Source organism: Psammomys obesus, unplaced genomic scaffold (assembly GCF_907164565.1).
Source record: "Psammomys obesus unplaced genomic scaffold, mPsaObe1.curated_primary_1811, whole genome shotgun sequence".
NCBI classification, from domain to species: Eukaryota; Metazoa; Chordata; class Mammalia; order Rodentia; family Muridae; genus Psammomys; species Psammomys obesus.
The window spans coordinates 1,827,535-1,844,422 of NW_026596445.1; the positions used below are offsets into that span (position 1 = coordinate 1,827,535).

A 16,888-nucleotide genomic window follows, 5' to 3' on the forward strand; every position below is an offset into this window, starting at 1 on the left:
AGCCTGCTGGGAAGGGATGGTGCAGCACGAAGGCTGGGTACCCCCCTGTAGTCCCCACTCCCAGCACCCTACCACCTACTCCAGCTCAGGAGGCGGCCTCTCCCAGCGGACTAAGAATCCCAGGAGTGGTGCAAAGGCTAGAGTGAGGTGAGGTAAGCTTGGGAAGTTACCGCTTGTAGCCCAGAGGAGGCAGAGAGCGCCTTGCCTGCAAGCTCCTTCACAGGACTGAAAGCTTGGGGAATACACAGAGCAAAATAAACTGGGCAAGCATCCTTTCCCGCTGGTGGTCCCCCTCTCTTTGTACTTTAGTTCATCTCTTTAAGTTTCATTCCTTTACATTATCTTACAGAAGTTGGATTTTTTTTTTTCTTTTTCGTGGTCTGTTCGCTTTTCAAAAGATTCCTATGGCTTCCCTGATTTCAGCTAGAGAACCAGCACCAAGCAACATCATTTTCTCGCACAAAGGATACTTAGGGCACACTAGAGGAGGTAGGGGCAAGAGCCTAGAGAACCAGAAGTTTGAGACGAGTGCCTGATTCTGAATATGTGATATTCAATCTATTCAACCAATAAGCTCTCTGATACCTTGGCTGCCTGTCCACACTCATCCTCCCCCATGGGGTGGGGTGGAGTGATAGTGGAGTGTCTGAGGACAAAACCTAACATTTACCTATCCCAGGGAGCAACTGAGAGTAGCATTAAACAGGTTGGTGTCTGTGACCCTTTCAGTTGAAGGGACTATGGGAGGAGGTGCTTGTCACCATATGAACGATGCAGTTTGGAAACAGGAAAGTTAACTAGACAAGGAAGAGCCCAGACTGGAGCTGCAAATCTAATACATGCCAATAAGCTTCGCAGCCTAGTTGGTGAAACCCAGCTGACATGGGGTGTCAAATCTCCCAAGAGCACTAAAGCAAGAAAAGACACTGTGTGTGGTTTGTGGCTCAGATATATTGTGAGTATCAAGAGACAGAGGCTAATTCCCTACCTATAGAATGGGCTCAAAAACAAATAACAACACCATAACCCCCTTCATTCTCATTTCAAAGACAAAGTCCTTGTATTTACACAGAGACCCAAGAATGAGATAGGTGAATATTCTAAATTATTCTACACAAAAAGTGAGCATTTTAGAAAATAATCCACTTTCTTTGCTTAATGTGTAGAAAAACGTAAATTTATGTTTCTTCAGTTTGGTTTTGAAAGGGAAAGCTGAGCTTTGTTTTTCTTTTTTGGTGTTTTTTTTTTTTTTCTGAGAAAAAGTAAATTGCTTACAGGCACTAAAAGCTAAGTATTCAGTTTTTTAATTTTGTATACAAAAAGGAAAATAGAATGAGAGATTGCCTCCTCAAGGGAAAAAGAATAATAAAAAGGAAATATTCTGCTGGTTATTATTAGTGGATTTTCTCCAATGGCTTTTTTCCACCATAGAGTTGTTTTGAGGACAAATCTTTATGAATCCTTACTCCACTATTTCCTATTCTATTTTCCTAACCGTTTTCAAAATTCCAGTTGCATATTTTTTAACTTAAACTCTGTTTCGAAACTTTCTCAAATTATTTTTGCTGTTGTATTTTTTTTTCTTATACCTGAAGCTAGTGCTGAGAGAAAACCTTAGCATGACAGCTCTGTGCTGCCTGCATGAAATAAAATACAAGGAAGTATTTGCTTGTACAGGTCCAATGAGACACTTCAGCATTACATTTTATTCCTGTTGTATCTCTGACTTCATTATTCATAATATCTAGCAATGTTCTGTTCTCTTTGTTGGAGGATCAAGGAAATGTGTAAGAGATGAAATGAGATGCTGCAAAATAGTTACTGCTCTGATTCTTGGACATTGCACTTTTTGTGGACACTACTATAGGAGGTGGCATTAACTCAATGAAAATGAAATCACCAATTGATTTAGAACAGAATGGCAAAGCTATGTCTCTCTTTCGAAGCATACATTATTCTCCATAACACCTGTAGTGGTTATCAATCAATTGATTTCCTAAGATTTACATCTCAGTTGGTGTAAAGGGAGAGAACTAGTCATTAACTGTTCTTAAAGCTATCACCACAACAGAATTATGTTAGTATTATTAAGTCTGTTTTATAATTTCTGAACTGATGCTCATAAATCACAGATAATTCATACAAAGACATTGAATTTAACAGTATAGTCTCTGGTGTTCTTTTAAGCCAAAAGAATGTTTGATACATAATATGGATTGTTCTTTACTATAGAGTGCAATATTCCATTTTATGTGTATAGTCCAAAAGAAAATATCTCTGTGGAGTAGAAGCATTACTTATAGACCAAGGAGACTCTAAAAGTTGAACCAAGTAACCCAGAAAATCATCTGGGAAAAAAAAATGAAGTTTGCTCAAAAGACTGACAGAAATACACATCTGAAAATAATGAAAGAAAATTCCCATTTTCTCTGTCTATATTCTGACTGATGGGAGCAACACAGAGCAATGGAATAATCAGAAGCCAGGACACCAGGACAAAAGAAAAAAAAAAAAAACTGAATTCTAACTCTGAAAGAACTAATAAGGACCTTGTTATGCCTGCAGAGAGAAGGACCCTCTTTGACTAAATGAATTTATGGGGTTTCTGCAGTATTAAATTGTCCTATAAATTCTCAAAAACCACCCAACAAAGTAGATAATATTAGCTTCTCAAGTAAGAAAATAAGAATAGATTTTTTTAAAAGTCTATAAAATATAGGAGTGGGAAAGCCAACCCTGTACTGTTTACAATATTTTATTTTTTGCTCTCCATTCACATATGATTTTCAGATTGTGTAGTTATAGGTTTTCAAAATGTAAATTATATAAGAAATCTTATAATAAACAAAGACTTCAAAGGAGGGCACTATGCCAATGTATTTGTTAAAGAAAATGATATGAAGCAACTGTGATATTTAATGCATTTTTCAGTGTTCCAATTAGGAGCCTGAACACTGAATCTGCTATGTATATAAAAGTATAATTATGATAATATATTATCACTGCCAATTTCTTTTTCATATAGGATTAACCAAGACAATTAATTTCTTTTATGCCAGTTTCCCTTACATTAAAATACTACTTGTCAAACAATCTCCTTGTGATTTGTCCTCCCAAGTTATCATTGTGCAAAAGAAAACACACTAGTCATGTAGATTAATCAGAACAAGCACATTTTGTCTCTTACATGATAGCTGCTTTAGACAAAATTTCAGCCATTTGGTGTTGTACTAAACAACTTGTACTGTACATTGTGCACAAATCTTGTACTTTATAGATGATAATAGCTCTTTGGAAAGTAGATAAAGCAGGATAAAATGTATTCTCCATATTTCTAAGTTTAATATTAAGTCAGTAACATTTCCAATTATTAACAGACAATGATGCTCGATGGGTTAAGAAAAGGACAGTAGTTTTTGACTAAGTAGGGCGTCTCAACTCTGTCACTTTTTTTCATGTTTCAATAGGGTAGTTTACTAAGTAAACAGAAGTGCCAGAAGACAATCGAAGCCTGGGATTCATTGTGAGCCTTACGTGACAGGTAAAGAAATTTTAAATATAATTCCTCAAATGACTACTATTTTATCATAATGTCTGCACTGGGTCAAGTTAAAAACTTTTTTTTTTCATTTCTCTTTCTTTTTTCACATTTATCTATTTATTTATTTATTTATCTATTTATTTATTTATTTATTTATTTATTTATTTATTTATTTGTTACAATTTATTCACTATCCTGCTGTAGCCCCCTCCCTCTTCTCCTATTAAGGAGTACCCTAGGGGAGAGGCTGAAACCTCAGTCAGAAGGGCAAACAGGATAGACATTGGAAATAGGAGAAGAAAAGGAACAGGACAGGAGCCTTCCACAGAGGACCTCTGAAAGATCTGTCCACCAAGGTATCCAAGGAGATACTAAGACTCAGAGCCAAACTTTGGGGAGAGTGCAGGAAACCTTATGGAAGAAGAGGGAGATAAAAAGACCTGGAGGGGACAGGAACTCCACAAGGAGACCAACAAAGCCAAAAATCCTTGGCCAAGGGAGTTTTACAGACTGATACTCCAACCAAGGAGCATGCACTGAGAAGACCTAGAACCCCTGTTCAGAGGAAGCCCATAGGCTTCTCAGTTTCCAAGTGTGTTCCCTATGAATGGGAACATGGGTTGTTTCTGATATGAACTCTGCTGAAGGCTCTTTGATCACCTCCCCATGGGGAGTGCAGCCTTGCCAGGCAACAGTGGAAGATAATTTTAGTTAGCCTTGCTGAGACTTGATAGTCTAAAGTCAGATAGAAGGGGAGGAGGTCCTTCCCCCATCAGGGGACTAGGAAAAGGGCATAGGGGGAAAAAAGAGAGGATGGGTGGGACTAGGAGGAGACTATGAAGATGGGAGCTACAGCAGGGATACAGAACCACTTTCTAATCGTGTGATTGCAGACAAATTAACCTTGAGAACACTATTGTCCAGTGAGATAACCACTTTCCACATGCGATTGTTGAGCCCATGAAATGTAATTCTCAATTTGAGATATACTGGGAGGGCCATTCTGATGGGTGTAATTTGGAATCTCAGATCTTTGTTGGTCTCCTTGTGGGACTCAAAACAACTCTGAGATTCCATATTACACCCATCCGAATGGCTAAAAGCAATTGATGTTTTTAATTAAAATTTTATTATTTTTATATTAATTACAGTTTATTTAATTTTTATCCCAGCTGTAGCCCCTTCCATCATTCCCTCCCAATTCCACGCTCCCTCCTTCATCTCCTTCCTGTCAGAGCAGCTGATGGTTTTAACTGGAGATTTTTTTTTCTTTTATGTATTTAGCTGAAAATAATTATAAGCATAGCTTAACTGGAGACACTAGAGGGTGCTGTTAGTGAAAGTTTAGAAAAAAAAAATAGCTTTCTAACACACATCCTCCTAGCCAGCATTATGGATTATTAGAATTTGAGAGGGGCAGGGAGGAGATGAGGGATGGAGGGTAGGATTGGGAGATAATGAGGGAGGAGGCTACAGCTGTGATACAAGGTAAATAAACTGTAATTAATATAAAAAAGTAAAAATTGAAAAAATTAAAAAAACGATAGATAGATAGATAGATAGATAGATAGATAGATAGATAGATAGATAGATAGATTTGAAATGAGACTAACAGTTCTCCATTCCCTCCTGGGCATCTTTTTCACTTTCTTCCTTTTTATTTTCCATCACTTCTTTTTCTCTTAGGACTACCACATTACCAAAAACAATATTAGATGTTTGCAGTAGTGCTTGGGTTATTAAACTGGAAATATTTGAGTTGGTTCCCTATTCCTAAAACCTAAAAGCTGAAAGGATAGGTTCAAGGAAAGTCCAATAAATGTTCCTTCAAGTAAGATTTTGTAACAATCCCTGACTACTTAAACAACCTCCCTAATGAAATTGTGGTAAAATAACTGTAAGTGATCAGGGAATATGAGATTCTTTCCCTTTCAGTCTTGAACAGCTTGACACTTGGAGTGGACAAAAGCTGCACCCTAGCTTTTTCTCATAAGCATGGGGAATGAAAGCCTGTGTGTATAGATGAACTTTGCTGAAGCACAGGACTCTAATTATTGTCAGGGAATGAGTAATCATGAGTCCTAGTGGTTACTGTTTTCCACTAAAGAATTTATTTCTTGTGTGGTACTGTCACTTCTATACACTGTATAATATATCAGATTCTGTGTGGTAATTAGGTATATTATGCTGTCAGTACATGAGCACAGGAAAATACTGTCTCTTTAAAGAGTTGAAAATTCAGAATGCTGTTAACAGGTTTTGTCTTTATTTCTTCAGGAAGAAATTTGGCTTATGTTATCCATATGGTGTGCCATAAAGTTTTAAAAAATTGTAGGAAGCTTTGGCTGTGGAGTAAAACTTAATTCTAATTTCCTCATTTGTTTAATATTGGGGATAATTTTTTCATCTTTCCATTATTCCGACATAGACATAGCTATCTATCTCTTTAGTGCTTAAGAAAGACACACACACACACACACACACACACACACACACACACACACACGAAAACAACTACACATTACCAAGCCAGTATCCTGAGTCTGATTTTAAAAAGAAAGTCACATTATATTCAAGATTTCCGGACTGATATCAGGCTATTCTGAGCCTTCTTTACTTCTTAAGCATCTTTATTTCTATGATCTAACTATGAGTTAAGTAGATTTAACTTTTGTGTGGCTTGTGAAATCCATCCTATTTTCTAATGTATGATAAGTATTATAGTGTGTGTACTGAAAGAATAAAAAGTAAAAATACTTTTTAAAATAATTATGGCTATGATTTACTGAAAAAAAAAAGGTGCTTAATGGTTTGATAGTCTGCAGGGCAGAGGCTTTCAGAGGCCCTCTGTGGTAGGTTCCTAGTTTGTTTCCTGTTTTCTTCTGGCTTTCAGAGGCCCTCTGTAGGAGGTTCCTAGGTTGTTTCTTGTTTTCTTCTTCTTCTGATGTCCATCCTCTTTGTCTTTCAGGATGGGGATTGAACATTTTAGTTAGGATGGCCAACTGTCGGGCAGAGTGAATGAAATTTTATGCAAGAAGTGGGAAATAGTAAGAGCTGGAGAGCACAGGGATTCCACAAGGAGAGCAACAGAACAAGAAAATTTGAACACAGGGAACTTCCCAGAGACTCATACTCCAACCAAAGACTATTCATGGAGATAACCTAGAACCCCTTCACAGATGTAGCCCATGGCAGTTCAGTGTCCAAGTGGGTTACCTAGTAATGGGAAGAGGGACTGCCTCTGACATAATCTGATTGGCCTGCTCTTTGATCACCTCCCCCTGAGGGGGGAGCAGCCTTACCAGGCCACAGAAGAGGACAATGCAGCCAGTTTTGATGAGAACTGATAGACTAAGATCAGAAAGGAGAGGAGAACCTCCCCTATCAGTGGACTTGGGGAGGGGCATGCATGCAGAAAGGGGAGGGAGGGTGGGATCTGCAGGGGAGGAGGGAGGGCTTATGGGGGGAGACAAAATGAATAAAGTGTAATTAATAAAAAATTAAAAAAGGTACTTAATGGATGGCTATTTTTTGCTATTTTATTGATTGCACATTTTAGCTATCAGATATCACATGTTAGATGAGTAGACAATAGATATTCAACATATTTTTCATTTCAAATTAAACAGTGTCTAGTCTTCATTTATTAAAACTTATCTAAATGTAAGTTTCTGTATTTGTTTGAAAAAATATTAAACCTAAACTTGTTCTAAACTGTCAAAATGTAGCAAGTCTTTTTCTTTTTATAATATTTTTTTTATTTTTAAATAATTTTATACATTCACTTGTATCCCAGCTGCAGCCCTCTCCTTCTTTCCCTCCCAGTCCTTCCCTCCCTCCCTCATCTCCTCCCTGCCCCCTTCGGAGTACACTGAAAGAGGGTGTCCTCCTCTCCTTCCATCTGGCCCTATCTTGTCAGGTATCTTCAGGATGGTTGCAATGTCCTTATCTGTGGCCTAGCAAGGCTGCTTAATCTATTTCTTCTTACATAAGGTGAAAAAGGATGATTCACTTAACTTTCATATTGAAAGAAAGATGTGTTGAGTTTTAAAAACAATAGTTCTTTCTTGGGTGAAATTAAAACACTATGAAACCACAAGTACAATTGAACACTCTGTTAACTCTCTTGTAGTTAATTATCTTTTTTGACAAGCTAGATACTAAATGTAATGGATTTGGAGCAGAAAAGAGTACTCTACTTGGGGACAAAAGTGTAACAAAACTATGGAAATAAAATACTGTATATATTCTCTCTACTTTTAATATTAATATTAATTTCCTTACATGTTTGCTAATCCTATGATGACAGCAAAGTTTCATTCTGAAATTTACATATCGTTACAACTTTTTCTTCATGTTCCCATAATCTCTTTTTTTTATTCAGTATTTAATTTTCTGGTAGTAAATTTAAAAAAAAATTGAGCTTTACTGTCAACCCCATGCCAGTTGACTATTTTATTTTTTTAATTTTAACTTTTTATATTAATTAGAGTATATTCATTTTGTATGCCAGCTGTAGCCCCCTTCCTCATTACCTCCCAAACACAACCTCCCACCTTAACCTCCAAGTCCCTCCATGACCCTGTCCAAGCCCGCTGATAAGGGAGGTCCTCTTCCCTTTCCATGTGACCTTAGTCTATCGGGTCTCATCAGGACTGGCTGCATTGTCTTCGTCTGTGGCCTGGTAAGGCTGCTGCCCCCTTAGGGGGAGGTGATCAAAGAGATGGCCACTGAGTTCATGTAAGAGACAGTCCCTGTTCCCCTTACTGGGAACCTACTTGGAGAATGAGCTGCCATGGCTACATTTGTGCATAGGTTATAGGTTATCTCCATGCATGGTCATTGGTTGGAATATAAGTCTCAGAAAAGCCCCCTGGGCCCAGATTTCTTGGTTCTCCTGGTAAAGCTTTTGTCCCCCCCCCCCCCCATATCTTCCTATCTCCACCTTCTTTCATAAGATTCCTCTACTCTGCCTTAAGTTTGGCTATGAGAGTCAGCATCTGCTCTGATACCGTGCTGGGTAGAGTCTTTCAGAGACACTCTACGGTAGACTCCTGTCCCATTCCCTGTTTTCTCCTTTTTCCAATATCCATTTCATATGCCTTTCTGAGTGAGGATTGATTATCTTACCCATGGTCCTCCTTCCTACATAGCTTCTTTAGGTGTACAGATTTTAGTATGAATATCCTATATTATTTGTCTAATATCCACCTATAAGTGAGTATATAGCATGTGTGTGTCTTTCTGCATCTGGGATATCCCACTCAGGATGATATTTTCTAATACCCACCATTTGCCTGCAAATTTCATGGTTTCCTTGTTTTTAACTAATGAGTAATATTCCATTGTGTAAAATTACCACAGTTTCTGTATCCACTGCTCAAATGAGGGGCATCTGGGCTGTTTCCAGATTCTAGCTATTAAGAATAAAGCTGCTAAGAACATGGCTAAGTAAATGTCCTTGTTGTGTACTTGAGCATCTTTTGGATATATGCCTAGGAGTGCTATAGCTGGATCTTGAGGTAGCATTATTCCTAATTGTCAAAGAAAGCAACAGATTGATTTCCAAAGTAGCTGTACAAGTTTATATTCCCACCAGCAATGGAGGAGGATTCCCTTTTCTCCACATCCTCTCCAACAAATATTGACACCTGAATCTTTGATCATAGCCATTTTTATGGGTGTAAGGCATAATCTTATGTTCTTTTGATTTGTATTTCCCTGATGACTAAGGACATTAAACATTCTTTTAATTATATCTCTGTCATTAAACATTCCTCTGTAGTGAATCTTCTGTTATCTCTGTACCCCATTTTTAATTGGTTTACTTGATTTGTTGCTTTTTAAATTCTTTAGTTCTTTATATATTCTGGATATTAGGCCTCTGTCAGATATAAGGTTGGTGAAGATCCTTTCTCAGTCTGTATGTTGTTGTTTTGTTCTGATGACAGTGTCCTTTGCTTTTCAGCTTCATGTGGTCCCATTTCTGGCATGTTGTTTTAGAGCCTGTGCTTTTCAGGAAGTTATCTCCTGTGCCAAAGAGTTTTTCCCCACTTTTTCTTCTAACAGATTTAGTGTGTCTGATTTTAAGTTGAGGTCTTTGATCCACTTGGACTTTACTTTTGTGCAGGGTGATACATATGGATCTATTTGCATTTTTCAACATGTACACATCCACTTTGGCCAGCATCATTTGTTGAGGATGCTGTCTTTTTCCATTGTTCGATATTTGCTTCTCTGTCAAAAATCAAGTATCCATAGGAATGTGGCTGTATTTCTGGGTCTTCTATTTGATTCCATTGATCCATCATTCTGTTTCTATGCCAGTACCATGTAGTTTTTTTATTACTATTGTTTTGTACTACAGCTTGAGATTAGGGATGGAGATACCTCCAGATGATCTGCTTCTCTCTGCCTTTTGGTTAGTTTGGCTAAGGGTTTGTTTATCTTGTTGATTTTCTCTAAGAACCAGCTCTCGGTCTCATTGATTCTTTGAATTGCTTTCTTTGTGTTTAATTCATAGATTTCAGCTCTGAATTTGATTATTTCCAATATTCCACTCCTTTTGAGTGGGTCTGCTACTTTTCTTTTTTCTATGGCTTTTAAATATGCCATTAAACTGCTTATATGAGATGTCTCCAACTTCTTTCTGGATGCACTTAGTACTATGAACTTCCCTCTTAGCATTGCTTTCATTGTGTCCCATGAATTTGGGTATGTTGTGCCTTCTATTCCATGATATTTTAGGATGTCTCTAATTTCCTTTTTTCATTTCTTACTTGACCAAGTTGTCATTGATTAAAGTTTTGTTTAGGTTGCATATGTATGTAGGCTTTTGTTATTTCTGTCATTGTTGAAGTCTCACTATAGGTCTGATATGATACAAAGTATTTTTTCAATCTTCTTGTATCTGTTGAGGTTTGCTATGTGTACGAATATGTGGTCCATTTTTGAGAAGGTTCCATGAGGTGCTGAAAATAAAGAATACTTTTTTGAATTTGGGTGAAAACTTCTGTAGACATCTATTGGTGCATTTGATTTAGCACCTCTGTGAGTTTCATTGTTTCCTTACTTAGCTTCTCTCTATGTGATCTGTCCCTTCATGACAGTAGAGTGTTGAAGTCTCCCACTATTAAAGTGTTGCTAAGGATGTATGATTTAAGTTTTAATAATGTTTCATTTACAAATGTACTTGCTCTTGTATTTGGGGCATAGAGGTTCAGGATTGTGATGTACTCCTGGTGGATTTTTCTTTTGATGAGGAGGAAGTGCGCTCTTCATCTTTTTTGATTCATCTTGGTTGAAATTTTATTTTATTAGATGTTAGAAAAGCTACCCCAGCTTGTTTTCTGTGTCTGTTTGCTTGAAAAACATTTTTGTAACCCTTTTACTCTGAGGTAGTGTTTATCTTTTTTTTTTTTTTGCAGATGTGTGTTTCTTGGATGAAGCAGAAGGTCAGATCCTGTTTCTGCAACCCTCTAGTTAGTCTGTGTCTTTTGGTTAGAGTCAAAGCCATTGATAATAACTGATAACAGTGTCCAATGAGTGTTATTTTCTTTTATTGTGGAGTTGTTGGTGCCACTGTGTTTCAGCGCTTGTTTTGTTTTAAAATTTTTGGCGTGTGTGAAGATATCTATATCCTGTGTTATCTTGGGTGTAGTTGTTTTGTTGGATTGGAGTTTTCCTTCTAGTATCTTCTGTAGAGCTAGTTTGCTGTGTAGATATTGTTTAAGTTTAGTTTTGTCATGGAATATTTTGTTTTCTCCATTTATGTTGCTTTTAATCTTGGCTGGGTATAGTGGTCTGGGTTGGCATCTATGATCCCTTTTCACTCAGGCCCTTCTGGATTTCATAGTTTTTGTAGTGAAGTCTGATGTGATTCTGATAGGTCTACATTTATATGTTACTTGGCCTTTTCCCCTTGCTGCTTTTAATATTTTTTCTTTGTTTTGTACATTTACTTTTTTGACTCTGATGTGACGTGGGGAGTTTCTTTTCTGGTTTAGTATATTTGGTGTTCTTTAGGTCTCTTGTATGTTTATGGACATCTCTTTCTTTAAGTTGGGAAAAATTTCTTCTATGATTTTCTTGAAAATATGTTCTGGACCTTGGAGCCTAGAATCTTCTTTTTCATGTATTCCAATTATTCCTAGATTTCACCTTTTAATGGTGTCCTTGATTTCTTGAATATTTTTTTTGTTTGTTTGGAGCTCTTCTGATTTTACTTTTTCTTTGAGACATGTATCAAGTTCTACATGTGTATCTTCAGCTCCTGAGATTCTCTCTTCCATCTCTTGTATTCTGTTGGTGATGCCTACCTTTGTGGTTCCTGATCTTTTCTTTAAGTTCTCCAGCTCTAGGATTTTCTCTGTTTGTATTTCTTTATTGATTCTAATTCTGTTCTCATGTCTTGCACCATTTCTTTCATCTGTTTGAGTGTGTATCTTGTCTTTCCATGATGGCCTCCATTTTTTTGGTTCATTTCTTCTCTATACCCACTAATTGTACTTCTACCTATGCCTCTATTTGTTTGGCTGTATTTGCCTGTATTTCTTTGATAGCTTTGTTCATTTCCTCTTTATGTGCCTCTAATATTTTGATAAGTCAAGAATTAATATCATTTTCCTGTCTTCCAGTATTTCTAAGGAATTTCCATATCAATTGATTTTGGGGGTTGCAGGTGAAGCTAAGATGTCTTGATTTTTGTTGGATATGTTCTTACTCTACCTCTAACCATCTGCTTATCTGTAATCTCTGCTGTTTTTTTTTCCTGGAGTCTGTACTTGAGATTGGGTCCATCTTTCTCTGGTGTCTGGAGGTTGAGAGAGGTCTACAGGTTTGAGAGTCGATGTTGGTGTTTCTACTATAGCTAAGGAAGGAAGGCTGCAGGCACAGTTGCACCAGTGCAGGTCAGCAAGAGCTGGTGAGCAAGTATGAACATTTGGGAGGCAGTGTGCCTTGAGGGACAGGGTGCTAGAGCTTTTATATGCCTAGAAGGGTGGAGCTTAAGTGTGGGAGTGGTTGTGGGTGCTGGTGCTGCTTGTGGGTGCAATGCACATGTGCAGGTGGCCTGAATACCTCAGTGGCCTACAGACCTGTAGTACTGTCCTCCTGGCATTCAGATCTCTCTGGGCATCAGGGATTGTTTGTCTGGTCTTTACTGGTAAACTCACAGAACAGTGGCTTCAATGTTGAGAATGATGTCCCAAGGATCCCTATGCTCCCCACAGTGGGAGTGTGGGTAGGAGGGATCTGATGTCTGGCTGCTAGAACAGAGGGACCCTGGATATGGGGCTCTGCAAGCACTCACTTAAGGTACACTCACTTGATAGCAGGCTTAATCAGAAAGCACCAGGATTCCCCCTGTTCTCTACTATCACATTTGGGCCTACAGGGGCAATTGAGAGTGTAGGAGATTCTTCAGCTCAGTTGTGTCCACTATTTGTCCACTAGGCAGGGAGACCTTTACTTGGGGTAGCCGCTTCTTTTATCTCAGCCACTAAGCATAGAGGCTCCTCATAGGGCTAACAGCTACCCAGCCACCACTGCAGACCTGAGAAGATGGTACTGCAGCCTGCTGAGAGGCCCTGGGAAGCCTGTACAGATGCTTTCATACCTGGGAGGCCTCCACGGTCTCAGTGACTGAGCAGGGAGGTTTGTACCTGGAACAATCAGTAGAGCTGTGAGGCCCATGCTTGGAGCAGCAAGCAAGGCAAGCCACCTCCTCTGAGGAGGGAGGCCACTGCTTGAGGCAAAGGGAAGTACATGGGGATTGAATATCCACCTATCTCAGTTCTTGGAGATATCTGTAGGTGACCTGGATCCATATGGTCTCAGCTCATGGGTTGTCTCTTCTTGCCCAGGAGGACTCAGTGTCAATATTCTGGCTTTAGCTTCCCCTCCACTTATCAATTTCAGAGTTTCAGATCTTGTGTTCTTCAGATATGGTGTGGGTTGTTTGCCGCCATCTTGGACCTCCTCCCCTAGTTGGCTATTTTCTACTATTAGACATTTAATTGATAACTTTTATCATGGCTATGACAAGTTATAAGACAAAAACAACTTAAGTAAAGAAAAGTTTCTCTTTTTTCTTGCAGATTGAAGGAATGAATCACAGCATGGAAGGCAAAGGCAACTTGGATAAGTGAAAGGACGCAGAGATCAATAAAAGTTTTTACTTCAGCTTAAGTTTTTCTCTTTATTTATTCCAGAATCTCAGTCCTTAGGAGTATGGTTTTAGGATAAGATTTTATCACCTCCATAATGCATCCTAGAAAGTTTCTTCAACAAGCCCAGAATTTATTTCCATGTTGATACTCATGATAATGATTAACTATCTCAGTTATCTCATTCAGTGATGTGAACATACAACAGTGTCCAGTACTAAATCATGCTTTAATACTCAAGTCATGGGCACACTGACTGGTATCCACTGTCCTCTTTCACTGAAGCCCTGAATTCTGTGTTGATACAAAATTTTCTATATACCTTAGAATTATGATTTTGATAAGATACATTTCTAAACAGAGTGGGTAAAAATAACCTCAATATCTTCTGACATTAACTTTATAATTTTATTTTTACTTTCTTGGAGTGTGTATTATGTATATGCTTCTGAAATGACCCAGCACATTGCTAAGTCTTCTGAAGTTTATCATAATAAATAAAATATGTTACCCAAAACCATTAATTACACTTGAACAATGTAAATGAATTAATGCCCACACTTCTAGCAATTATAAATGATTCTCCAAAAAATTACCATAAATTTATAGCAATATTTGAAAAATTAGCAGTGATAAAAAGCACAAATAAAAAATAATCACAAACTTATAAAGTTAATAAGTGACATATCTTTTCCAACATCTTCTGCCTATGAATTATCTCTACTTTCTTTACATTGATCAATTGTAAGATAGTACAAATGCATATCAGAAAAAGCTATATTTTTAAAGAATATTTACAAGATAAAGTGTTTAGGGGCTGTGAGAGATCTCTGTCAGGTTGAGAGAAAAACAAATATAAATATCCATCCTTAGTTAAGAACCTCTTTAATTATATACTTCTGCAAAGGTATTGAACATGTTAATCCATATTTTCCAACTAGGGTTATAAATTAACATTTCATGAAAGTTTAAATGTTAATAAAATATTTATTGACCTCTTTAGTTTCTAAGTTTGTGTCACCCTAGAATTTACTCAAAATTCTATATGCATAGCCAAATGTAAAAGTAACCTAAATTAACAATTTGTTAGAAGTATGATACCTGCTGAGTTTTACAAATTTTTTTGGACCTGATGTGCAATGTAGTCCAACACAATTGTCAAAGTATATTTTGCATTACATTTACTCTATCAAGAAGCAATAATTATAATTCAATAAAACATTGTAGTTCAATAAAATTTTAGTGAAATAACTTAGCTTAGGCTTTCATTTAATTCTTAATAAATATAAAAGAAAAATAGAAGATAATCTTTTGTCCCAAGTCATATCTAAGAACTAGTAACTTGGGCTCTGTTTCAGAGGAAGAAAGTGGAACATAAAAGCTATGCATATTCTGAGTCCTAAGGGAAAGCAAAGAGTAAGCTTCATTTTAAATTTCTTTTATTTTCCTCCTCCTTCGGCTTTACTACAATACTTTTAACAGCTCACCCTATTTTTTCCATTTGTGAACAAGTACTACAGTGTGGTAAAATATTCCTTTGTAGAGTGGTATGAAAGAAACAGAGGTGCTATGGGAAAAAAGCAAGTTAAAGAAACCTCTTCTTCACAATAACATTCATTCCGTAGACTTTTTAAAGAAGAGAATAATGTTAGGTATTAGCAAGCAATGGAGAAACACAAATTGTTTTCTAAACCCTATCTTTAAACTTCTATTAAACCCTTTGATCTCCCTGGATGCAGCTTCAGATAGAGAAGTGGACAATAAAAAGAGGAACTAAAAAGGAAGAAGAACCTGAGGATGTATAAATGGTATTCAAGGCCCTTTAAGGGAAATCAGAGGACAAAATTGGTGTTTAGCAGATTGAAGTGGTATGGAGGTGATAAGCAAATTTATTAAGTGGAACACCTGTCTATCTTTAATATGTAAATGTATATTATGACTCTTCATCAAAGACAAGTTAACAATACATTCATGTATGGAACTCATTTGTCCTTTTCATTGTGATCCTTAGCTTTTTGGGGGTAAACATTCTCACCAGACCTAAGGAATTTGTTTAAAGTCATATGAAAAATGTTTTTAGGTGGTTATAAAAGTACTCTTGGCTCTTCAGACTTGCCAATTCCAGTATGACCAAGAAAAATTCTTGATATATATATATATATATATATATATATATATATATATATATATATATGTCATGCTGATAACAATCTTATTTTGTGTATGCTGTTATCTAAAACATATCAGAATCAGTGTAAAAATGGTGAAGACTAAATTTTGTGCATGGAAATAGATTAAAGGATTATTCATAAGTGACATAATAAGGGATTCCATTGTTTCTATTCTTGAACTAGTGTATAGTGTTTTGTCTAAAAGTTGTGATAAACATAACATAATTTTAAAATGCTCCTTTGTGAGGTATATTTTTTACAGCATGGAATGAAAGGAACAGGAGCATATTTGCTATATATTACATGAGTCAACAAAGATGGAACCTAATTTATGATTCTGTATAATCCTAGTTGTATGGAATTTACCAAGTTACTTAGATTCTCTGAATTATATTGTCAATAAATATATAATAGGTAGTAAAGATAGTCTGAGAATTGTTGAGAGGAATAAATGAGATAATGAGCATGAAACATTTGATGGAGAAACTAGCAAAAATATTTTAATATCCCTTAACACTACCAAAAATAACACTTTATAAGAAATGCAAAAGAATCCCTGAATGAAAAGAATAATAGACAGCTGTATTACTCATTCATTATCTCTTTATTAAATTCATTTATTTATATACCAATATTTATAAAGAAACTTTATTTCAGAAATTCTTAAGTTATTCTTTAAAAATCCTTTCTAGTCCATGTTTTATAGATGTGGTTAATGGATTATATAATGCTAAGTATTATCAAAGGGAAAAGAAATCAGTAGCTTTAATTTATTCTAGAAATGAGTGTCCAGAGAAACATAAAGTATAATGTGTATCTTCTTTGAGAAGTTTCTCAACCATTAAGTATAGTCCAAAATTAATAGAAACGATAATGATTAGGTGTATGTATATGAGTGTGTGTGTGCATATGTATGTGTAAAACTAATTCCTGCAGCTGACTTGTTGAAAAACAAATAATACTAATATATATATGTGTGTGTGTGTGTGTGTGTGTGTGTATATATATAT

The 16,888-nt window shown here is 36.6% G+C and overlaps 1 long non-coding RNA gene across 1 annotated transcript; it reads left to right on the forward strand.

Moving 5' to 3' along the window:
* The first annotated feature begins 52 nt into the window (after nt 1-52).
* LOC129669845 (uncharacterized) lies at nt 53-13,701 on the forward strand. The gene is made up of 3 exons (XR_008719093.1): nt 53-147; nt 3,468-3,541; nt 13,639-13,701. It is a non-coding gene; the product is annotated as an uncharacterized LOC129669845 (long non-coding RNA).
* Nucleotides 13,702-16,888: the final 3,187 nt, after the last annotated feature.